The sequence below is a fragment of the Scyliorhinus torazame genome, chromosome 17 (assembly GCF_047496885.1).
Source record: "Scyliorhinus torazame isolate Kashiwa2021f chromosome 17, sScyTor2.1, whole genome shotgun sequence".
NCBI classification, from domain to species: domain Eukaryota; kingdom Metazoa; phylum Chordata; class Chondrichthyes; order Carcharhiniformes; family Scyliorhinidae; genus Scyliorhinus; species Scyliorhinus torazame.
The window spans coordinates 71719021-71744668 of NC_092723.1; the positions used below are offsets into that span (position 1 = coordinate 71719021).

Below are 25648 nucleotides of genomic sequence, written 5' to 3' on the forward strand. Positions count from 1 at the left end.
AGACCCTTCAGTGTAAATAACAAAAACAATAATAAAGTAACGCGCCCCCCCCCCCCCCCCCCCCCCCCCCCCCCCCGAGCTGCTGCTGCCATTGACCAATGTCTATCGTTCTGCCAGGAAGTCTAAGAACGGTTGCCACCGCCTAAAGAACCCTTGTACAGACCCTCTCACGGCGAATTTCACCCTCTCCAACTTAATAAACCCATCCATATTGTTGATCCAGGATTCCACGCTTCGGGGCCTCGCATCCTTCCACTGAAGAAGAATCCTTCGCCGGGCTACCAGGGACGCAAAGGCCAAAATTCCGGCCTCTTTCGCCTCCTGCACTCCCGGCTCCTCTACCACCCCAAAATATTGCGAGCCCCCAGCCCCGGATTGACCCTGGATCCTACCACCCTCGACACCGTCCTCGCTACGCCCTTCAAAAATTCCTCCAGCGCTGGGCATGCCCAGAACATATGGGTGTGATTTGCTGGGCTCCCTGAATACCTAACACACCTGTCTTCACCCCCCAAAAAAACGACTCATCCTTGTCCCGGTCATGTGTGCCCCTGTGCAGCACCTTAAACTGTATGAGTGAGCCTCGCGCACGATGAGGAAGAGTTCACCCTCCCTAGGGCATCTGCCCACGTCCCTTCCTCAATTTCCTCTCCCAACTCCTCCTCCCACTTACCTTTTACCTCCACCACCGAGTGCTCCTCCTCCTCCTGCATCACCTGGTAAGTTTCCGAGATCTCCCCCCCCCCCCCCCCCCCCCCCCCCCCCCCGAGAGCACCCTGTCCTGTACTGTGTGTGGCCGTAGCCGCGGGAATTCCACCACCTGCTGTCTGGCGAACGCCCTTACCTGTAAGTACCTGAAGGTGTTCCCCAGGGGGAGCCCGTACTTCTCCTCCAGCTCACCCCAGCTCACCCAGGCTCGCGGACTTCCCGTCCACAAACAGGTCCCCCAGCTTTCGTATCCTGTCCTGCAAACCCTCCACCTGTTCTTCCTGGGGCGAATCGGTGGTTCCCCCGTAATGGGGTCCCCGCCGAGGCCCCACTTCCTATGCCGCCTCCACTGCCCCCAAATTTTGAGGGCAGCCGCCACCACCGGGCTCGTGGTATACCTCCTTGGAGGGAGTGGCAGCGGCGCCATTGCCAGCGCCCCCAGACTCGCACCCACACAAGACGCCGCCTCCAGCCTCTTCCATGCAGCCCCCTCCATCATCCACTTGCGCACCATCGTCGCATTGGCGGCCCAGTAGTATCCACAAAGGTTGGGCAGCGCCAGTCCCCCTCATCTCTGCTCCGCTCCAGGAACACTCTTCTCACCCTTTGAGTCCCTCGCGCCCACACAAACCCCATTATACTCCTGTTAACCCGCCTGAAAAAAGCCTTCGGGATAAACACGTGGAGGCACTGGAACAGGAACAAAAACCTTGGGAGCACCGTCATTTTGATTGACTGCACCCGACCCGCCAGGGACAGCGGCAACGCGTCCACCTCTTGAACTCCTCCTCCATTTGCTCCACCAGCCTTGTAAAATTCAGCGTATGTAGGGCCCCCCTGCTCCTGGCCACCTGGATTCCCAGATACCTGAAGCTCTTCTCCGCCTTTTTTAGTGGGAGCTCGCCAATCCCCCTCTCCTGGTCCCCTGGATGAACTACGAACTGCTCGCTCTTCCCGATGTTGAGCTTGTACCCCGAAAAGTCCCCGAATTCCCTAAGCATCCTCATTACCTCTGGCATTCCTCCCACCGGGTCCGCCACATACAGCAGCAGGTCGTCAGCATAAAGTGACACCCTATTGCTCCTCCCCACCATGCACCAACCTCCTCCAGTTCCTTAACTCCCTCAGTGCCATAGCCAGGGGTTCAATCGCCAGTGCGAAGAGCAGGGGGATAAGGGACACCCCTGTCTCGTCCCTCGGTGCAACCGAAAGTACTCGGACCTCCTCCTGTTTGTGGCCACACTCGCCATCGGGACCTCATACAACAGCCTAACCCACCTGACAAACCCCTCCCCAAACCCGAACCTCTTCACCTCCCACAGGTACCCCCACTCTACCCTATCGAAGGCTTTCTCAGCGTCCATCGCCACCACTATCTCCAACTCCCCCTCCCTCGCCGGCATCATGATAACGTTCAAAAGCCTCCGCACATTTGCGTTCAACTGCCCCCCCTTCACAAACCCCGTCTGGTCTTCATGGATGATCTGCGGCACACAATCCTCAATCCTCGTGGCTAAGACCTTCGCCAGCACCTTGGCATCTACATTTAACAATGAAATCGGTCTGTAAGACCCACACTGCAGGGGATCCTTGTCCCGCTTCAGGATCAAGGAGATCAGTGCCCGGAACATCGTCGGGGGCAAAGCCCCCCCCCCCCCCCCCCTCCCTTGTCTCATTGAAGGTCCTAACTAAGAGCGGGCCCAACAGGTCCATATATTTTTTATAACATAAGAACTAGGAACAAGAGTTGGCCATCTGGCCCCTCGAGCCTGCTCCGTCATTTAATGAGATCATGGCTGATCTTTGTGGACTCAGCTCCACTCTCCGGCCGCCCTACACCATATCCCCGAATCCCTTTATTCTTTAGAAAGGTATGTATCTTTTTCTTAAAAACGTTTAAAGAAGGAGCCTCAACTGCTTCACTGGGCAAGGAATTCCAGAGATTCACAACCCTTTGGGTGAAGAAGTTCCTCCTACACTCCGTCCTAAATCTACTACCCCTTATTTTGAGGCTATGCCCCCTAGTTCTGCTTTCCTCCACCAGTGGAAACAACCTGCCCGCATCTATCCTATCTAATCCCTCATAATTTTATATGTTTCAATAAGATCCCCCCGCATCCTTCTAAACTCCAATGAGTACAGTCCCAGTCTACTCAACCTCTCGTCATAATCTAATCCCCTCAACTCTGGGATCAACCTAGTGAATCTCCTCTGCACTCCCTCCAATGCCAATATGTCCTTTCTCAGGTAAGGAGACCAAAACTGAACACAATACTCCAGATGCGGCCTCACCAACACCCTATACAATTGCAGCATAACCTCCCTAGTCTTGAACTCCACCCCTCTAGCAACGAAAGACAAAACTCGATTAGCCTTCTTGTTGCACCTACACACCAACTTTTTGCGACTCGTGCACCAGCACACCCAGGTCCCCTCTGCACAGCAGCATGTTTTAACATCTTACCGTTTAAATAATAATCCATTCTGCTGTTATTCCTCCCAAAGTGGATAGCCTCACACTTGGCAACATTGAATTCCATCTGCCAGACCCTTGCCCATTCACCTAACCTATCCAAATCCTTCTGCAGACTTCCGGTATCCTCTGCACTTTTTGCTTTACCACTCATCTTAGTGTCGTCTGCAAACTTTGACACATTGCACTTGGTCCCCAACTCCAAATCGTCTATGTAAATTGTGAACAACTGCGGGCCCAACACTGATCCTTGAGGGACCCCACTAGTTACAGGGTGCCAACCAGAGAAACACCCATTTATCCCCACTCTCTGCTTTCTGTTAGTTAACCAATCCTCTACCCATGCTACCACTTTACCCTCAATGCCATGCATCTTTAGTTTATGCAGCAACCTTTTGTGTGGCACCTTGTCAAAAGCTTTCTGGAAATCCAGATATACCACATCCATTGGCTCCCCATTATCTACTGCACTGGTAACGTCCTCAAAAAATTCTACCAAATTAGTCAGACACGACCTACCCTTTGTGAACCCATACTGCGTCTGCCCAATGGGACAATTTCCCTCCAGGTGCCCCGCTATTTCCTCCTTAATGATAGATTCCAGCATTTTCCCTACAACCGAAGTTAAGCTTACCGGCCTATAATTACCCGCTTTCTGCCGACCTCCTTTTTTAAACAGTGGTGTCACGTTTGCTACTTTCCAATCCTCTGGGACCACCCCAGAGTCTAGTGAATTTTGATAAATTATCACTAGTGCGTTTACAATTTCCCTAGCCATCTCTTTTAACACTGGGATGCACCCCATCAGGGCCAGGAGACTTGTCTACCTTTAGCCCCATTAGCTTGCCCAATACTGCCTCCTTAGTGATTACAATCATCTCAAGGTCCTCACCTATCATATCTTTATTTCCATCAGTCACTGGCATGTTATTTGTGTCCTCCACTGTGAAGACTGACCCAAAAAACCTGTTCAGCTCCTCAGCCATTTCCCCGTCTCCTATTATTAAATCTCCCTTCTCATCTTCCAAAGGACGAATATTTACCTTAGCCACTCTTTTTTGTCTTATATATTTGTAGAAGCTTTTACTATCTGCTTTTATGTTCTGAGCCAGTTTACTTTCATAGTCTACCTTACTCTTCTTTATGGCTTTTTTAGTAGCTTTCTGTTGTCTCCTAAAGACTTCCCAGTCCTCTAGTCTCCCACTAATTTTTGCCACTTTGTATGTTTTTTCCTTCAATTTGATACTCTCCCTCACCTCCTTAGATATCCACGGTCGATTTTTCCCCTTTCTACCGTCTTTCTTTTTTGTCGGTATGAACCTTTTCTGAACACTGAAAGATCGCTCGGAAGGTTCTCCACTGTTCCTCAACTGCTTCACCATGAAGTCTTTGCTCCCAGTCTACCTTAGCTAGTTCTTCGCTCACCCCATTGTAATCGCCTTTGTTTAAGCACAAAACACTAGTGTTTGATTTTACCTTGTCATCCTCCAACTGTATTTTAAATTCCACCATATTGTGGTCGCTCCTTCCAAGAGGATCCCGAACTATGAGATCATTAATCAATCCTGCCTCATTACACAGGACCAGATCTAGGACCGCTTGTTCCCTTGTAGGTTCCATTACATACTGTTCCAGGAAATTATCCCGGGCACATTCTATAAACTCCTCCTCAAGGCTGCCTTTACCAACCTGGTTAAACCAATCGATATGCAGATTAAAATCTCCCATGATAACCGCTGTACCATTTCTACATGCATCCGTTATTTCTTTGCTTATTGCCTGCCCTACCATCCTGTTACTATTTGGTGGCCTATAGACTACTCCTATCAGTGACCTTTTCGCCTTACTATTCCTGATTTCCACCCAAATTGATTCAACCTTGTCCTCCATAGCACCAATATCATCCCTTACTATTGCCCGGATGTCATCCTTAAACAACAAAGCTACACCACCGCCCTTACCGTCCATTCTATCCTTTCGTATAGTCTGATGCCCTTGGATATTTAACTCCCAGTCGTGACCATCTTTTAACCATGTTTCAGTAATAGCCACTAAATCATAGTCATTCACGATGATTTGCGCTATCAACTCATTTACCTTATTTCGTATACTACGAGCATTCAGGTAAAGTACACTTATGCTGTTTTTTATGTCTTTGTTATGAATCCTAACACCTTGATCAGTAACTTTTCGCAAATTATTTTTCTTCTTACCCTTTCTCCTAATTTTCCTTGTCTTTGAACCCATATCTCTACATAATAACCTGTCACGTAACCTGCTGCCTTGATCTCCATTAACCATTATACTGTCCATAGCTTTCCACTTCCCTTCCCCCAACTTGCTAGTTTAAAGTCCTTGTGACCAACCTATTTATCCTATTCGCTAGAACACTGGTCCCAGAATGGTTCAGGTGAAGACCGTCCCAACGGTACAGGGCCCTCCTGCCCCAGTACTGATGCCAATGCCCCATGAAATGGAATCCCTCTTTCCCGCACCACTCCTTTAGCCACGTGTTAACTTCCCTAATTTTCTCAACCCTATGCCAATTGGCACGTGGCTCGGGTAGTAATCCAGAGATTATAACCCTGGAGGACCTGTTCTTTAATTTAGTCCCTAGTGTTTGATAATCCCCAAACAGGTCCTCTTTCCTCATCTTACCTATGTTGTTAGTCCCAACGTGGACCACAACAACTGGATCCTCCCCCTCCCTCTCCAAAATCCTTTCAAGCCGATCAGAGATGTCCCTCACCCTGGCACCGGGCAGGCAACATACCATGCGGAACTCTCGATCTGGTTTACAAAGGATGCCATCAATCCCCCTAATTATAGAATCCCCTACAACTACCACTTATCTTTTTGCTCCCCCCTCTTGAATGGCTTCCTGTACCACGGTGCAGTGGTCAGTCAACGCATCCTCCCTACAGCCCTCTTCCTCATCCACACAGGGAGCAAGTACCTCATACCTGTTGGACAAGGTCAAGGGCTGAGGCTCCTCAACTCCTAAACTCAGGATCCCCCGACCTGCCTCCCTTGCAGTCACACCACTCTGTCCCTGACCACTGTCCGAATTAACAGTACTTATTCTACCGGGTGTGACTGCCTCCTGAAACAAAGCGTCCAGGTAATTTTCCCCCTCCCTGATGTGCCGCAGTGTGCGCAGCTCGGTCTCCAGCTCATCAATTCTGAGCCGAAGTTCCTCGAGCAGCCAACACTTGCTGCAGATGTGGTCACTGACGGTCTCAATGGGCTCCACCAGTTCCATCATCATACAGCAACAGCACATCACCTGTCCAGCCATATTCAATTAGTTAATTAATTTAAATAATCTTTTTTTTTATATGACCTCAAGGATAAACCCAAACACCAACAAAAACACAGCCCTCTCTCGCCACTCACCCAAACTCAGTCACTCACCTAAACTGAGATGCACTCTGTTCCAATCAGCACTCCGTGTCTAAAGGCACTCCTGCCACACCTTTTGTGCACTCACCTCTCCCAGCACTGCCCCGGCTCTCTACTCCCGTGCTTTTTAAATCTCCCGGCTCTCTCCTCCCGCGCTGTTTTCGCAGACCCGGCTCTCTCTCCTCTCGCGCTGTTTTCGCTGTCCCGGCTCTCTCCTCCCGCGCTTTTTAAATCTCCCGGCTCACTCCTCCCTCGCTGTTTTCACTGTTCCGGCTCTCACTCCTCCCGCGTTGTTTTCGCTGTTCCGGCTCTCTCTCCTCTCGCGCTGTTTTCGCTGTCACGGCTCTCTCTCCTCTCGCGCTGTTTTCGCTGTCCCGGCTCTCCTCCTGCGCTGTTTTCGCTGTCCCGGCTCTCTCCTCCCGCGCTTTTTAAATCTCCCGGCTCTTTCCTCCCGCGCTGTTTTCGCTGTTCCGGCTCTCTCTCCTCCTGCGCTGTTTTCGCTGTTCCGGCTCTCTCTCCTCCCGCGCTGTTTTCGCTGTTCCGGCTCTTTCTCCTGTCGCGCTTTTTCGCTGTCCCGGCTCTCTCTCCTCTCGCGCTGTTTTCGCTGTCCCGGCTCTCTCCTCCCGTGCTTTTTAAATCTCCCGGCTCTCTCCTCCCGCGCTGTTTTCGCTGTCCCGGCTCTCTCCTCCCACGCTTTTTAAATCTCCCGGCTCTCTCCTCCCGCGCTATTTTCGCTGTTCCGGCTCTCTCTCCTCTTGCGCTGTTTTCGCTGTTCCGGCTCTCTCTCCTCTCGCGCTGTTTTCGCTGTCCCGGCTCTCTCCTCCCGCGCTTTTTAAATCTCCCGGCTCACTCCTCCCGCGCTGTTTTCGCTGTTCCGGCTCTCTCTCCTCCCGCGCTGTTTTCGCTGTTCCGGCTCTCTCCTCCCGCGCTGTTTTCGCTGTTCCGGCTCTCTCTCCTCTTGCGCTGTTTTCGCTGTTCCGGCTCTCTCTCCTCTCGCGCTGTTTTCGCTGTTCCGGCTCTCTCTCCTCTCGCGCTGTTTTCGCTGTCCCGGCTCTCCTCTTGCGCTGTTTTCGCTGTCCCGGCTCTCTCCTCCCGCGCTTTTTAAATCTCCCGGCTCTCTCTCCTCCCGCGCTGTTTTCGCTGTTCCGGCTCTCTCTCCTCCCGCGCTGTTTTCGCTGTTCCGGCTCTCTCTCCTCTCGCGCTTTTTCGCTGTCCCAGCTCTCTCTCCTCTCGCGCTGTTTTCGCTGTCCCGGCTCTCTCTCCTCTTGCGCTGTTTTCGCTGTCCCGGCTCTCTCCTCCTGCGCTTTTAAAATCTCCCGGCTCTCTCCTCCCGCGCTGTTTTCGCTGTCCCGGCTCTCTCCTCCCACGCTTTTTAAATCTCCCGGCTCTCTCCTCCCGCGCTGTTTTCGCTGTTCCGGCTCTCTCTCCTCTCGCGCTGTTTTCGCTGTCCCGGCACTCTCTCCTCTCGCGCTGTTTTCGCTGTCCCGGCTCTCTCTCCTCTCACGCAGTTTTCGCTGTCCCGGCTCTCTCCTCCCGCGCTTTTTAAATCTCCCGGCTCTCTCCTCCCGCGCTGTTTTCGCTGTCCCGGCCGCGCTTTTTGAATCTCCTGGCTCTCTCCTCCCGCACTGTTTTCGCTGTCCCGGCTCTCTCTCCTCTCGCGCTGTTTTCGCTGTCCCGGCACTCTCTCCTCTCGCGCTGTTTTCGCTGTCCCGGCTCTCTCTCCTCTCACGCAGTTTTCGCTGTCCCGGCTCTCTCCTCCCGCGCTTTTTAAATCTCCCGGCTCTCTCCTCCCGCGCTGTTTTCGCTGTCCCGGCTCTCTCCTCCCACGCTTTTTAAATCTCCCGGCTCTCTCCTCCCGCGCTATTTTCGCTGTTCCGGCTCTCTCTCCTCTTGCGCTGTTTTCGCTGTTCCGGCTCTCTCTCCTCTCGCGCTGTTTTCGCTGTCCCGGCTCTCTCCTCCCGCGCTTTTTAAATCTCCCGGCTCACTCCTCCCGCGCTGTTTTCGCTGTTCCGGCTCTCTCTCCTCCCGCGCTGTTTTCGCTGTTCCGGCTCTCTCCTCCCGCGCTGTTTTCGCTGTTCCGGCTCTCTCTCCTCTTGCGCTGTTTTCGCTGTTCCGGCTCTCTCTCCTCTCGCGCTGTTTTCGCTGTTCCGGCTCTCTCTCCTCTCGCGCTGTTTTCGCTGTCCCGGCTCTCCTCTTGCGCTGTTTTCGCTGTCCCGGCTCTCTCCTCCCGCGCTTTTTAAATCTCCCGGCTCTCTCTCCTCCCGCGCTGTTTTTGCTGTTCCGGCTCTCTCTCCTCCCGCGCTGTTTTCGCTGTTCCGGCTCTCTCTCCTCTCGCGCTTTTTCGCTGTCCCAGCTCTCTCTCCTCTCGCGCTGTTTTCGCTGTCCCGGCTCTCTCTCCTCTTGCGCTGTTTTCGCTGTCCCGGCTCTCTCCTCCTGCGCTTTTAAAATCTCCCGGCTCTCTCCTCCCGCGCTGTTTTCGCTGTCCCGGCTCTCTCCTCCCACGCTTTTTAAATCTCCCGGCTCTCTCCTCCCGCGCTGTTTTCGCTGTTCCGGCTCTCTCTCCTCTCGCGCTGTTTTCGCTGTCCCGGCTCTCTCTCCTCTCGCGCTGTTTTCGCTGTCCCGGCTCTCTCTCCTCTCACGCAGTTTTCGCTGTCCCGGCTCTCTCCTCCCGCGCTTTTTAAATCTCCCGGCTCTCTCCTCCCCGCGCTGTTTTCGCTGTTCCGGCTCTCTCTCCTCTTGCGCTGTTTTCGCTGTCCCGGCTCTCTCTCCTCTCACGCAGTTTTCGCTGTCCCGGCTCTCTCCTCCCGCGCTTTTTAAATCTCCCGGCTCTCTCCTCCCGCGCTGTTTTCGCTGTCCCGGCCGCGCTTTTTGAATCTCCTGGCTCTCTCCTCCCGCACTGTTTTCGCTGTCCCGGCTCTCTCTCCTCTCGCGCTGTTTTCGCTGTCCCGGCTCTCTCCTCCTGCACTTTTTATAGCTCCCGGCTCTCTCCTCCCGCGCTGTTTTCGCTGTCCCGGCTCTCTCCCTCTCGCGCTGTTTTCGCTGTCCCGGCTCTCTCCTCCCGCGCTTTTTAAATCTCCCGGCTCTCTCCTCCCGCGCTGTTTTCGCTGTCCCGGCTCTCTCCTCCCACGCTTTTTAAATCTCCCGGCTCTCTCCTCCCGCGCTATTTTCGCTGTTCCGGCTCTCTCTCCTCTTGCGCTGTTTTCGCTGTTCCGGCTCTCTCTCCTCTCGCGCTGTTTTCGCTGTCCCGGCTCTCTCCTCCCGCGCTTTTTAAATCTCCCGGCTCACTCCTCCCGCGCTGTTTTCGCTGTTCCGGCTCTCTCCTCCCGCGCTGTTTTCGCTGTTCCGGCTCTCTCCTCCCGCGCTGTTTTCGCTGTTCCGGCTCTCTCTCCTCTTGCGCTGTTTTCGCTGTTCCGGCTCTCTCTCCTCTCGCGCTGTTTTCGCTGTTCCGGCTCTCTCTCCTCTCGCGCTGTTTTCGCTGTCCCGGCTCTCCTCTTGCGCTGTTTTCGCTGTCCCGGCTCTCTCCTCCCGCGCTTTTTAAATCTCCCGGCTCTCTCTCCTCCCGCGCTGTTTTTGCTGTTCCGGCTCTCTCTCCTCCCGCGCTGTTTTCGCTGTTCCGGCTCTCTCTCCTCTCGCGCTTTTTCGCTGTCCCAGCTCTCTCTCCTCTCGCGCTGTTTTCGCTGTCCCGGCTCTCTCTCCTCTTGCGCTGTTTTCGCTGTCCCGGCTCTCTCCTCCTGCGCTTTTAAAATCTCCCGGCTCTCTCCTCCCACGCTGTTTTCGCTGTCCCGGCTCTCTCCTCCCACGCTTTTTAAATCTCCCGGCTCTCTCCTCCCGCGCTGTTTTCGCTGTTCCGGCTCTCTCTCCTCTCGCGCTGTTTTCGCTGTTCCGGCTCTCTCTCCTCTCGCGCTTTTTCGCTGTCCCAGCTCTCTCTCCTCTCGCGCTGTTTTCGCTGTCCCGGCTCTCTCTCCTCTTGCGCTGTTTTCGCTGTCCCGGCTCTCTCCTCCTGCGCTTTTAAAATCTCCCGGCTCTCTCCTCCCGCGCTGTTTTCGCTGTCCCGGCTCTCTCCTCCCACGCTTTTTAAATCTCCCGGCTCTCTCCTCCCGCGCTGTTTTCGCTGTTCCGGCTCTCTCTCCTCTCGCGCTGTTTTCGCTGTCCCGGCTCTCTCTCCTCTCGCGCTGTTTTCGCTGTCCCGGCTCTCTCTCCTCTCACGCAGTTTTCGCTGTCCCGGCTCTCTCCTCCCGCGCTTTTTAAATCTCCCGGCTCTCTCCTCCCGCGCTGTTTTCGCTGTCCCGGCCGCGCTTTTTGAATCTCCTGGCTCTCTCCTCCCGCACTGTTTTCGCTGTCCCGGCTCTCTCTCCTCTCGCGCTGTTTTCGCTGTCCCGGCTCTCTCCTCCTGCACTTTTTATAGCTCCCGGCTCTCTCCTCCCGCGCTGTTTTCGCTGTCCCGGCTCTCTCTCCTCCCGCGCTGTTTTCGCTGTTCCGGCTCTCTCCTCCCGCGCTGTTTTCGCTGTTCCGGCTCTCTCTCCTCTTGCGCTGTTTTCGCTGTTCCGGCTCTCTCTCCTCTCGCGCTGTTTTCGCTGTTCCGGCTCTCTCTCCTCTCGCGCTGTTTTCGCTGTCCCGGCTCTCCTCTTGCGCTGTTTTCGCTGTCCCGGCTCTCTCCTCCCGCGCTTTTTAAATCTCCCGGCTCTCTCTCCTCCCGCGCTGTTTTTGCTGTTCCGGCTCTCTCTCCTCCCGCGCTGTTTTCGCTGTTCCGGCTCTCTCTCCTCTCGCGCTTTTTCGCTGTCCCAGCTCTCTCTCCTCTCGCGCTGTTTTCGCTGTCCCGGCTCTCTCTCCTCTTGCGCTGTTTTCGCTGTCCCGGCTCTCTCCTCCTGCGCTTTTAAAATCTCCCGGCTCTCTCCTCCCGCGCTGTTTTCGCTGTCCCGGCTCTCTCCTCCCACGCTTTTTAAATCTCCCGGCTCTCTCCTCCCGCGCTGTTTTCGCTGTTCCGGCTCTCTCTCCTCTCGCGCTGTTTTCGCTGTCCCGGCTCTCTCTCCTCTCGCGCTGTTTTCGCTGTCCCGGCTCTCTCTCCTCTCACGCAGTTTTCGCTGTCCCGGCTCTCTCCTCCCGCGCTTTTTAAATCTCCCGGCTCTCTCCTCCCCGCGCTGTTTTCGCTGTTCCGGCTCTCTCTCCTCTTGCGCTGTTTTCGCTGTCCCGGCTCTCTCTCCTCTCACGCAGTTTTCGCTGTCCCGGCTCTCTCCTCCCGCGCTTTTTAAATCTCCCGGCTCTCTCCTCCCGCGCTGTTTTCGCTGTCCCGGCCGCGCTTTTTGAATCTCCTGGCTCTCTCCTCCCGCACTGTTTTCGCTGTCCCGGCTCTCTCTCCTCTCGCGCTGTTTTCGCTGTCCCGGCTCTCTCCTCCTGCACTTTTTATAGCTCCCGGCTCTCTCCTCCCGCGCTGTTTTCGCTGTCCCGGCTCTCTCCCTCTCGCGCTGTTTTCGCTGTCCCGGCTCTCTCCTCCCGCGCTTTTTAAATCTCCCGGCTCTCTCCTCCCGCGCTGTTTTCGCTGTCCCGGCTCTCTCCTCCCACGCTTTTTAAATCTCCCGGCTCTCTCCTCCCGCGCTATTTTCGCTGTTCCGGCTCTCTCTCCTCTTGCGCTGTTTTCGCTGTTCCGGCTCTCTCTCCTCTCGCGCTGTTTTCGCTGTCCCGGCTCTCTCCTCCCGCGCTTTTTAAATCTCCCGGCTCACTCCTCCCGCGCTGTTTTCGCTGTTCCGGCTCTCTCCTCCCGCGCTGTTTTCGCTGTTCCGGCTCTCTCCTCCCGCGCTGTTTTCGCTGTTCCGGCTCTCTCTCCTCTTGCGCTGTTTTCGCTGTTCCGGCTCTCTCTCCTCTCGCGCTGTTTTCGCTGTTCCGGCTCTCTCTCCTCTCGCGCTGTTTTCGCTGTCCCGGCTCTCCTCTTGCGCTGTTTTCGCTGTCCCGGCTCTCTCCTCCCGCGCTTTTTAAATCTCCCGGCTCTCTCTCCTCCCGCGCTGTTTTTGCTGTTCCGGCTCTCTCTCCTCCCGCGCTGTTTTCGCTGTTCCGGCTCTCTCTCCTCTCGCGCTTTTTCGCTGTCCCAGCTCTCTCTCCTCTCGCGCTGTTTTCGCTGTCCCGGCTCTCTCTCCTCTTGCGCTGTTTTCGCTGTCCCGGCTCTCTCCTCCTGCGCTTTTAAAATCTCCCGGCTCTCTCCTCCCACGCTGTTTTCGCTGTCCCGGCTCTCTCCTCCCACGCTTTTTAAATCTCCCGGCTCTCTCCTCCCGCGCTGTTTTCGCTGTTCCGGCTCTCTCTCCTCTCGCGCTGTTTTCGCTGTTCCGGCTCTCTCTCCTCTCGCGCTTTTTCGCTGTCCCAGCTCTCTCTCCTCTCGCGCTGTTTTCGCTGTCCCGGCTCTCTCTCCTCTTGCGCTGTTTTCGCTGTCCCGGCTCTCTCCTCCTGCGCTTTTAAAATCTCCCGGCTCTCTCCTCCCGCGCTGTTTTCGCTGTCCCGGCTCTCTCCTCCCACGCTTTTTAAATCTCCCGGCTCTCTCCTCCCGCGCTGTTTTCGCTGTTCCGGCTCTCTCTCCTCTCGCGCTGTTTTCGCTGTCCCGGCTCTCTCTCCTCTCGCGCTGTTTTCGCTGTCCCGGCTCTCTCTCCTCTCACGCAGTTTTCGCTGTCCCGGCTCTCTCCTCCCGCGCTTTTTAAATCTCCCGGCTCTCTCCTCCCGCGCTGTTTTCGCTGTCCCGGCCGCGCTTTTTGAATCTCCTGGCTCTCTCCTCCCGCACTGTTTTCGCTGTCCCGGCTCTCTCTCCTCTCGCGCTGTTTTCGCTGTCCCGGCTCTCTCCTCCTGCACTTTTTATAGCTCCCGGCTCTCTCCTCCCGCGCTGTTTTCGCTGTCCCGGCTCTCTCCCTCTCGCGCTGTTTTCGCTGTCCCGGCTCTCTCCTCCCGCGCTTTTTAAATCTCCCGGCTCTCTCCTCCCCGCGCTGTTTTCGCTGTCCCGGCTCTCTCTCCTCTCGCGCTGTTTTCGTTGTCCCGGCTCTCTCCTCCCGCGCTTTTGGGGGAGATGGTGAGAGTAGACAGGAGGTATGCGGACGAGCCCGAGGAAGGATTTTTTTTTTTTTTTTAATATTTTATTCAAATTTTTTTCGGCCAAACAAAACAGTACAACAATGTTTCCCTTTTACAACAATAAAACAATATAAATAATAGTGACCGTTTTTAACAAATAAATAAATAATATATAAACTAAATGGCAACTGCCATAACAAAATATTAACTCTCCCAAATAATAAAGTCAAAGAAGCCAATATACATATCCAAGTAAAAATATCCATACAAAAACACCCCTGAGGACCCACCTGAGCCCTCCTCCCCCCCCCCCCCGGGTTGCTGCTGCTACTTTCCCAGTTCCTTTATCCTTCTGCGAGATAGTCAATGAACGGTTGCCACCGCCTGGTGAACCCTTGAGCCGAACATCTTAGTGTGAACTTTATCCGTTCCAGTTTTATAAACCCTGCCATGTCGTTTATCCAGGCCTCCACGCCCGGGGGTTTAGCTTCCTTCCACATTAACAATATCCTTCGCCGGGCTACTAGGGACGCAAAGGCCAAAACATCAGCCTCTCTCGCCTCCTGCACTCCTGGCTCTTCTGCAACCCCAAATATAGCCAACCCCCAGCTTGACTCGACCCGGACCCCCACCACCTTCGAAAGCACATTTGCCACCCCCACCCAGAACCCATGCAGTGCCGAGCATGACCAAAACATTTGGGTGTGGTTCGCTGGGCTTCTCGCGCACCTATCCTCTACCCCAAAAAATTTACTGAGCCTTGCTCCGGTCATGTGCGCCCTGTGCAAGACCTTGAATTGTATCAGGCTAAGCCTGGCACACGAGGACGAAGAGTTTACCCTGCGTAGGGCATCTGCCCACAGCCCCTCTTCGATCTCTTCCCCCAGCTCTTCTTCCCATTTTCCCTTCAGCTCATCCACCATGATCACCCCCTCGTCTCTCATTTCCCTGTATATATCTGACACCCTACCATCCCCCACCCATGTTCCCGAAATCCCTCTATCCTGAATCTCCTGCATCAGGAGCTGCGGAAATTCCCTCACCTGTTGCCTCACAAAAGCCCTCAATTGCATATACCGAAATGTATTCCCCTGGGGCAACCCGTATTTTTCCGTCAGCGCTCCCAGACTCGCAAACGTCCCGTCTAGGAACAGATCCCTCAGTTGCACAATCCCTGCTCTCTGCCATGTTCTAAATCCCCCATCTATTCTCCCCGGGACAAACCTATGATTATTCCTTATCGGGGACCGCACCGAGGCACCCGTCATTCCCTTATGCCGTCTCCACTGCCCCCAAATTTTCAGCGTTGCCACCACCACGACTTGTGGTGTATTTCTTCGGGGAGAATGGCAACGGCGCCGTCGCCAATGCTTGTAGGCTGGTTCCTTTACAGGACGCCATTTCCAGTCTCTTCCACGTCGCTCCCTCCCCTTCTCCCATCCACTTACACACCATTGAGATATTGGCGGCCCAATAATAATCACTTAAGCTCGGCAGTGCCAGTCCCCCCTATCCCTGCTACGCTGCAAAAAAACCCTCCTCACTCTCGGGGTCTTCCCAGCCCACACAAAGCTTATAACAATCTTCTCAATTTTTTTGAAAAAAGCCCTCGTAACCATCACCGGGAGGCACTGGAACACAAAAATAAATCTCGGGATGACTACCATTTTGACCGCCTGCACCCTGCCCACCAGTGACATGGACACCATGTCCCATCTCCTAAAATCCTTCTCCATCTGTTCCACCAATCGTGTTAAATTAAGCCTATGTAGGGTTCCCCAGTTCCTGGCTATCTGGATCCCTAAGTACCGGAAATCTCTTGTTACCCTCCTCAGCGGTAAATCATCTATTCCCCTGCTCTGCTCCCCCGGATGCACCACAAACAACTCACTCTTCCCCATATTCAATTTGTACCCCGAAAATTCCCCAAACTCCCTGAGTGCCCACATTATCTCAGGCATCCCCTCCACTGGGTCCACAACATACAGCAATAGATCATCTGCATACAATGATACCCAGTGTTCTTTTCCTCCCCTGAGTACTCCCCTCCACTTCCTAGAGCCCCTCAGTGCTATGGCCAGTGGCTCAATTGCCAATGCAAACAGTAACGGAGACAGGGGACACCCCTGTCTTGTCCCTCTATAAAGACGGAAGTAGTCGGACCTCTGCCTGTTCGTGATCACACTTGCCACCGGGGCCCTATATAGCAGCTGTACCCATCCAATAAACCCCTCTCCAAAACCAAATCTCTTCAACACTTCCCATAGCTAGTCCCACTCCACTCTGTCAAATGCTTTCTCAGCGTCCATCGCCACCACTATCTCCGCCTCCCCCTCCGGCGGGGGCATCATCATCACCCCTAGCAGCCTCCGTATATTCGTGTTCAGCTGTCTCCCCTTAACGATCCCAGTTTGATCCTCGTGGACCACCCCCGGGACACAATCCTCTATCCTTGTCGCCATCACCTTGGCCAGGAGCTTAGCATCCACGTTCAGGAGGGAAATAGGCCTGTAAGACCCGCACTGCAGCGGGTCTTTGTCCTTCTTTAAGAGTAACGATATCGTCGCCCCCGACATAGTCGGGGGCAACTTCCCCCTTTCCCTGGCCTCATTAAAGGTTCTCGTCAACAGCGGGGCCAGTAGGTCCATGTATTTCCTATAAAATTCCACCGGGAACCCATCTGGTCCCGGGGCCTTCTCCGCCTGCATGCTCCCAATCCCCTTTACCACCTCCTCCACCTCAATCTGTGCTCCCAGTCCCGCCCTCTCCTGCTCCTCCACCTTCGGGAATTCCAGCCGATCTAGGAAATGCATCATTCCCTCCTTCCCTTCGGGCTGAGCCTTATACAGCCTCTCGTAGAATGCCTTAAACACCCCGTTCACCCTCTCCGCTCCCCGTTCCATCTCACCTTCCTCATCCCTCACCCCGCCTATCTCCCTCGCCGCTCCCCTCCTCCTCAGTTGTTGGGCCAGTAACAGGCTCGCCTTCTCTCCATACTCATACTGTACTCCCTGTGCCCTCCTCCACTGTGCTTCTGCCTTGCCCGTGGTCAGCAGGTCAAATTCCATATGTAGCCTTTGTCTTTCCCTGTACAGTCCCTCCTCCGGAGCCTCTGCATATTGCCTGTCTACCCTCAGAAGTTCTCTCAACAGTCGCTCCCTTTCTTTGCTCTCTTGCTTCCCTTTATGGGCCCTTATGGATATCAGTTCCCCTCTGACCACCGCCTTCAGCGCCTCCCAGACCACTCCCACCTGGACCTCTCCGTTATCATTAAGCTCCAGGTACCTTTTGATACACCCCCTCGCCCTTAGACATACCCCCTCATCCGCCAACAACCCCATATCCAATCTCCAGAGTGGGTGCTGCTCCTTTTCCTCTCCTACCTCCAGATCTACCCAATGTGGAGCGTGGTCCAAAATGGCTATGGCCATGTACTCCGTCCCTGTCACCTTCGGAATCAGTGCCCTTCCCAGGACAAAAAAGTCTATCCGTGAATACACCTTGTGAACATGGGAGAAAAATGAAAACTCCTTACTCCTAGGCCTAATAAATCTCCAGGGGTCAACTCCTCCCATCTGCTCCATGAAGTCCTTAAGCACCTTGGCCGCTGCCGGCCTCCTCCCGGTCTTAGACCTAGACCGGTCCAGCCCTGGATCAAGCACCGTATTGAAGTCTCCCCCCATTACCAGCTTTCCCGCCTCCAGGTCCGGGATACGCCCCAGCATACGCTTCATGAAGTTTACACCATCCCAGTTCGGGGCGTATATGTTCACCAGAAACACCACCTCCCCTTGCAATCTGCCACTCACCATCACGTATCTACCCCCACTGTCCGCCACTATGGTCTTTGCCTCAAACAGTACCCATTTCCCCACTAGAATAGCCACCCCCCTATTCTTCGCATCTAAGCCCGAATGGAACACCTGCCCCACCCATCCTTTACGTAGTCTGACCTGATCTGCCAGTTTCCGGTGCGTCTCCTGCAACATGACCACATCTGCCTTTAAGTTCTTTAGGTGTGCGAGTACCCGTGCCCTTTTAATCGGCCCATTCAGCCCTCTCGCGTTCCACGTGATCAACCGGGTTGGGGGGCTCTTTACCCCCCCCCCCCAATGTCGACTAGCCATCCCCATTTCTAACCCAGCTCCTCACCCGGTTCCCACGTACCCGTATATCCCACCAACGGTGCTCTCCCGTCGTCCCGACCACCCCGCCCCATAACAGGTGGTCGGGACGGCAATAGCAGCAACCCAGTTAACTCTTTCCCCCCCCCCCCCCCCCCCCTCCGCTAGATCCCTTTCTAGCATAGTTGCACCCCCCATGTTGCTCCCAGAAGTCAGCAAACTCGGGCTGACCTCAGCTTCCCCCGTTTGTCCTCGGCCCCTCATTGTGCGAGGCCCCCTCCTTCCTGCGTCCCCGTTCCCGCCACAATTACCATAGCGCGGGAGCACCTGATGGCGCAGTTCCCTTCTCCTTCCCCTTTCCTTCCCACCGGCGCCCACAGTTCCCCATACTTCCCCCCCCCCCCCCCCCCCAAACGAGGGGAAAAGAGAAAAGTTACAAAATTGAAAAAATTCCCCCCGCCTTCCCCTTCCTCGTCCCACATAATGACCCCACCACTTTATTACAGAAGCTTTTTCTCTCGCCAGACTATTCCTGCTTCTCGTCCACAATGAATGTCCACGCCTCTGCTGCCGTCTCAAAGTAGTGGTGCTTCCCTTGGTGTGTGACCCACAGTCTCGCCGGCTGCAACATTCCAAATTTAACCTTTTTGTGGAGCACCGCCTTGGCCCGGTTGAAACTTGCCCTCCTTGCGCCACCTCCACATTCCAATCCTGGTACACACGGATCACCGCGTTCTCCCACCTGCAGTTCCGAGTTTTCTTTGCCCATCTTAGAACCATCTCTCTGTCATTGTAGCAGTGAAACCTCGCCACTATGGCTCGAGGTATTTCTCCTGCCTTTGGTCTTCGCGCCAGAACTCGATAAGCTCCCTCCACCTCCAAAGGGCCCGTCGGGGCCTCCGATCCCATTAGCGAGTGAAGCATCGTGCTCACATATGCCCCGACGTCTGCCCCCTCTGTGCCTTCGGGAAGACCCAAGACTCTTAGATTCTTCCTCCTCGAGTTATTATCCAGGGCTTCCAACCTCTCCACACACCTTTTGTGCTGTGCCTCGTGCGTCTCTGTCCTTACCTCCAGGCCCTGTATTCCATCCTCATTCTCCGCAGCCTTTGCCTTCACCACCCGAAGCTCCAACTCCTGGGTCCTCTGCGTCTCCTTTAGCCCTTCAATCGCCTGTAGCATCGGGGCCAACACCTCCTTCTTCAGCCCTTCCACACAGCGCCGCAGGAACCCTTGTTGCTCCGGGCCCCATACCAAACAGCCACCTTCCAACGCCATCTTGCTTCGAGCTTCCCTTCCTTGCCGCTGCTCCAGTGAATCCACTGCAATCCGGCCGCTATCCCCTATCCATATTTATTCGGGAGGATTCCCTCTTATTTCACCGCGCAATGATTTTGGCCGTTAAAAATTGCCGTTGGGGCTCCTAATAAGAGCCCAAATGTCAGTTTCAACGGGAGGTGCCGAAACGTGCGACTTAGCTGGTCATCGCCGTACCCGGAAGTCCGAGGAAGGATTGTTGAGGAAGAGGCGTAGCCTCCAGGCCGAATTCGACCTGGTGACCACCAGGAAGGCGGAGGTGCAGTGGAGGAAGGCCCAGGGGGCGATTCATAGAATTCGACCGGGAAACCGTCCGGCCCCGGTGCCTTCCCCGCCTGCATGCTTCCTATCCCTTTGATCAGCTCCTCCAGCCCAATCGGGGCCCCCAATCCTGCCACCAGCCCCTCTTCCACCTTTGGAAACCTCAATTGGTCCAGGAAATGGCCCATCCCTCCCTCCTCCCGTGGGGGCTCAGATTGGTACAATTCCTCGTAGAAGTCCCTGAAGACCCCATTGATGCCAGCTCCAATCTGCACCACACTCCCTCCCCTGTCCTTAACTCCCCCGATCTCCCTAGCTGCATCCCGCTTCCAAAGCTGATGCACCAGCATCCGGCTTGCCTTTTCCCCATACTCTTAAATCGCCCCCTGGGCCTTCCTCCACTGCACCTCCGCCTTCCTGGTGGTCACCAGGTCGAATTCGACCTGGCGGCTACGCCTCTTCCTCAACAATCCTTCCTCGGGCTCCTCCCCATACGTCCTGTCTACCCTCACCAACTCCCCCACCAGACTCTCCCTCTCCCCCCGCTCCTTGTGGGCCCTAATGGAGATCAGCTCTCCCCTCACCACTGCCTTCGGTGCCTCCCATACCATCCCCATTCGCACCTCCCCGTTGTCGTTGGTCTCCAGGTACCTCTCTATACTTCCTCGGACCCGCTCACTCCCCTCCTTGTCCGCCAACAGCCCCACCTCCAAGCGCCACAGCGGGCGCTGGTCCCTCTCCTCCCCCATCTCCAAGCCCACCCAATGCGGGGCGTGGTCCGAAATGGCTATTGCCGAATACTCAGTATCCTCTACTCTCGCTATCAACGCCCTACTCAAGATGAAAAAGTCGATTCGGGAATAAGCCTTATGGACATGTGAGAAGAATGAAAATTCCCTAGCCCCCGGCCTTGCAAATCTCCAAGGGTCCACTCTCCCATCTGGTCCATAAACCCCCTCAGCACTCTAGCCGCCGCCGGCTTCCTACCCGTCCTAGACCTGGAGCGATCCAGTGCCGGATCCAGCACCGTGTTAAAGTCTCCCCCCATTATCAGGCCACCCACTTCCAAGTCTGGGATCCGACTCAACATATGCCGCATAAAACCCACATCGTCCCAGTTCGGGGCATACATATTGACCAGTACCACCCTCTCTCCCTGCAACTTACCACTTACCATTATGTACCTGCCGCCATTATCTGCCACAATGCTCGACACCTCAAACGACACCTTCTTTCCCACCAAGATCGCCACCCCTCGATTTTTGGCATCCAGCCCCGAGTGAAACACCTGACCTACCCACCCTTTCCTCAATCTTACCTGGTCTGCCACCTTCAGGTGTGTCTCCTGAAGCATAACCACATCCGCCTTGAGCCCCTTCAGGTGCGCGAACACGCGGGCCCGCTTAACCGGCCCATTAAGTCCCCTACATTCCAGGTTATCAGCCGGATCACGGGGCTGCCCGCCCCCCTCCCCCGCCGACTAGCCATGACCCCTCCTCGGCCAGCCACGCGCCTGCACCCCACACCCGGCCCGTTCCCCACAGCGGCATACCCCTGTCTCGACCCCCCCCCCCCCCACTCGCTCCAGCTCCTCCTTGGCCATAGCAGCAGCAACTCTATTCCCCCCAACACCACCACCACCACCCCTGGCTAGGACCCATCCTAGCTGATTTACTCCTCCCATTGCACTTCCGCAAGTCAGCTGACCCCGGCCACTCCTGCCTCTCCTTCGACTCCTCCCATTGTGTGGCACACCCTCCTCTCCCGCCCCCATCCAGAGGCTCTCCCCCTCCCCCTTCTGCTCTAAGGGCGGGAAACAACCCTCGCTCCCCCGCCCCCTCCGGCCTTCAGCGCGGGAAAAAGCCCGTGCTTTCCACCTACCAGGCCCCGCCACCTCTGATGCAGCTCCTTTTACAGGCCCGGTCCCCTCACCCCTGACTCGGGCATCCCCCCTCTCCCGCGGGGCCCCATCTCACCTCCAAGAGCCCCCCGACCAACCCAACCAAAACAGTGCCCAACACGCCCCAGCCACTCTCACCGACCCATAAGAGAAAAAACACAAAGAAAAAGAAACCTGGAGCAATACAAAGGCCCCCCCCCCCCCTCGAAACAAAAATAAACATAGCATATCAACCGCAGTCCCCAATCGCCCGTCCCGACCCTCAATCTGTGTCCAACTTCTCGGCCTGAACAAAGGCCCACGCCTCCTCCGGAGACTCAAAATAATGGTGCCGGTCCTTGTAGGTAACCCACAGTCGCGCTGGCTGCAACATGCCAAACTTCATCCCCTTCCTGTGCAGCACTGCCTTCGCTCGATTGTACCAGGCCCTCCTCTTCGCCACCTCCGCACTCCAGTCCTGATAGATCCGAACCTCCGCGTTCTCCCACCTGCTGCTCCTCTCCTTCTTGGCCCACCTGAGCACACACTCCCGATCGATGAACCGCTGGAACCTCACCAGCACCGCCCACGGAGGCTCGTTAGCCTTGGGCCTTCCAGCTCCAGGGGCCCCTGGAAGGACCCCGCTCCCATCAGCGAGTTCAACATGGTGACCACATAGGCCCCCACGTCCGGCCCCTCCAGGAGGCCCAGAATCCGCAGATTCTTCCGCCTCGACCGATTCTCCATCTCCTCAAACCGCTCCTGCCATTTCTTATGGAGCGCCTCGTGCGCCTCCACTTTTACCGCCAGGCCTAAGATCTCGTCCTCATTGTCAGAGATCTTTTGTCGAGCCTCGCGGATCGCCACTCCCTGGGCCGTCTGTGTCTCCAGCAGCTTATCAATAGATGCCTTCATCAGCTCTAGCAGATCCGTTTTAATCTCTCTGAGGCAGCGCTGGATACCCTCCTGCTGCTCTTCCGCCCACTGCATCCACGCTGCCTGGTCTCCACCCGCCGCCATTTTGTCCTTCTTCCCTTGCACCTTCTTCGGGTCCACCACCTTTTTTGTCGCCCCGCTCCTAGTTGAAGCCATATACTGACGGGGAGCTGTTGTAGACTCCTTCCCACACCGGGAAACGTCGAAAAGGTGCCGTTGGGGGCCCTGAAAAGAGCCCAAAAGTCTGTTTTTGCAGGATCCGCCGAATGTGCGACTTGGCTCCGCATAGCCGCAACCGGAAGTCCGCTAATATTTATTATGAGGGACATGGTAACACCCACTTGAAAAATCAGTATGATCGGGTTAAGTCAGCGCGGTTTTATGAAAGAAAAATAGTGCTTTGCAAATCAGTTTTTTGAGGATGTAACTAGTAGAGTGGAATGGGGGAACAAGTGGATGAGATGTATAAAAGCATTCATGAAGGTGCTTCAAGGGGTTATTACTGGAGGATTGGATATTAAAACATGCACTGATTGAAAATTGTTTAACAGGTGGAAATGAATGGGTCATTTTCATTGGCTGTTTATAATTAGTGACGATGAATGGTCGACCAGGCTCAAATGGCCTACTCTTACTCCTATTCCTTGTGTTCTTTAGTTCTTGTGACTTGGGGAGGGAGCAGTCAGGGCTTAATTTTGGACATTCCTGGTGGATGGTGAATACACTCCGGATTTTCTCTTCACCCTACTTGTATGAGTTTAATAGTTTGATGTATAATTGGAATAATTATGCACTGAGACTTAAAATTATCACTACTTGGTACCTCCAGGTTTACATAGTATTAATTTGTCTTTTCACATAAAATTGTAACTTCGGCACTTTTTATAAAAAAGGGCAGCATGGTAGCACAAGTGGATAGCACTGTTGTTTCACAGCGCCAGGGTCCCAGGTTCGATTCCCCGCTGGGTCATTGTCTGTGCGGAGTCTGTACGTTCTCCCCGTGTCTGCGTGGGTTTCCTCCGGCTACTCTGGTTTCCTCCCACAGTCCAAAGACGTGCAGGTTAGATGGATTGGCCATGATAAATTGCCTTTAGTGACCAAAAAAGGTTAGATGGGGTTATGGGGATAGGGTGGAAGTGAGGGCTAAAGTGGGTCGGTGCAGACTCAATGGGCCAAATGGCCTCTTTCTGCACTGTATGTTCTATGTTCCATGAAATCAGGACAATATCGAGAGTTGTCAAATAAATAAGCAAAACTTCCTCCTCTACTTCTCAGACTGAATTTGACAAAATCAAATGCCTGAAGCTGATAAAAGCAAGTATTTAACAAGCTAATATTGGATGGAAATGATAGTAAAATTATTGTCAATGATTGATTTAATGGGACAGTATTTTCCCAAAGCTTAGTATCTTCCTCCAGTTAAAATATTTATTGAGATTTCCCTTAAAAAGATGCAATGGTGTCTGCTTCAACCACCCCATACATCAATGCTCAGTATGAAATTTTTTGCTTTAATATTCTTTTTCTAGTGAGCAATCAAGCTGCACAATTCTCTAACTGTAGCATAGCCACTGCTATGTAGAAAATCATCATTATTTCTATACATTTGTACTGTATGCTGCTAGTTCTAAAATCCAAACTTGTACAGTCTTAATTTCAAAAAAGTGATGGTCCGCTCTCTGTTCATCTGTATCTTTTTTTATCTCCATTAAAATGCATTTGCCCATTCTGATTACCTAAGCCTTTTATAACCCTCCAATTGTACCCAAACTCCTCATTTGGTGCCATAAAATTTGAGATTGTTTTTCCTTCATCACAGGCCCAAATTACCTGCAGATACCAAAGAAAAGTGCATTGCTCACTGGAGTACACCACTAATAGTTTTTCTCCAATCCGAATAATAATAATAATCTTATTAGTGTCAAAAATAGGCTTACCCAAGCCGGGAATCAAACCCGGGTCCCAGGCGCTGTGAAGCAACAGAGATAACCACTATGCTGCCGTGCCGCCATATCCATTTGCTGTAGTTCCTTGTTTCCTGGTTGTTAATCAAGCGTTATATTCCTGCCATAGTTATGTGCCTGAATATTTGACACAAACTGCTTGGGAGACAGTTATTCGCATGCCTTCTGAAGCTCCATACATACTACATCTACTGCATTCCTTAACCTTTCAGCATTCCTTAACCTTACCGTGGCACGGTAGCACAAGTTGCTAGCACTGTGGCTTCACAGCGCCAGAGTCCCAGGTTTTATTCCCTGCTGGGTCACTGTCTGTGCAGGGTCTGCACGTTCTCCCCGTGTCTGCGTGGGTTTCCTCCGGGTGCTCCGGTTTCCTCCCACAGTCCAAAGACGTGCAGGTTAGGTGGATTGGCCATGATAAATTGCCCTTAGTGACCAAAAAAGGTTAGGAGAGGTTATTGGGTTACGGGGACAGGGTGGAAGTGAGGGCTTAAGTGGGTTGTTGCAGACTCGATGGACCAAATGGCCTCCTCCTGCAGTTCTTTCTGTTCTTTCAAACTGGTCACTTATGGAGAAATATTCTGAGAATGAGGAACGGGTGCACAGGTGATTGTCTGAAGTAACAGCTCCATGAGGACAATATGTAATGTTCTGCAGCTGGAAAATGCACTACATAGGTCCTCCAACCAGCTAATTGATGTGCAAATGACTGGATGATGGGATGATGCTCTTTGGGAACTAAGGTTACCATCGTAAGAAATAGGAGCAGGAGTTCGGTCCATCAAAACTGCTTCAACACAGTTATGGTTGATCTGATTGTGGCCTAAACTCCACTTTCCTGCGTACCCCCCATAACCTTTGATTCCCTTGTCAAAGTACTTATGGTACTGTGTTTATTTCATGTGGGCATCTTTTATAGAACACTGTAAATATAGTTATGTTGTTGCACAAGGAGGCAGAGAGCACAATAAGTGGTTGTTAGTGACCGTCTAAATCTTACACTCTGTCTTGAGGGCATGATAGATCTTGCTCTCTGTAAAATTAAGTATGGCTGCTATAGATGGAGAGTATAGAATATATTAAATACAAGATAAGATTGTGCTGTCTTGGATTAAGCAGTCTGTCGCTTTTGGAATTTTAATTGCTTGAATCACCTCTCTCCTTCCTTTTTGCCCAGGTCCCATTTTTTCTCCTAATAGGTTAAAATCTGTACGTACACATGAGTGAGTGGTTGGAAATCTAGAATCAATGAGGTTTCCCCTCATTTGAACACTTTCCTCATGACCACTTTCTTATCGGAGTCAGAAGTGATATAAGTGACCATACCGTGAGCTAAAATGTCCCAACAGCAGAATTGCCTCCTTAAACCTCTCCACCTCTTTACCTCTTTCAACACACTCCTTAAAACCTAAGCTTTTGGCGAAGATTTTGATCATCTGTAATAATATCTCCTTACGTGGCTCAGTGCCAAATTTGTTTGCTGCTCCTGTGAGGTTGCTTTACCATGTTAAAAGTGCAATATAAATGCAAATTGTTGCTTTTT

At 53.7% G+C, this 25648-nt stretch overlaps 1 protein-coding gene across 5 annotated transcripts in view; it reads left to right on the forward strand.

Annotated features, from left to right (window-relative positions):
* Nucleotides 1-25648, forward strand: part of tmem9 (transmembrane protein 9) — a 147033-nt gene that overhangs the window by 81883 nt on the left and 39502 nt on the right. The gene's annotated exons all lie outside the window — the stretch shown is intronic.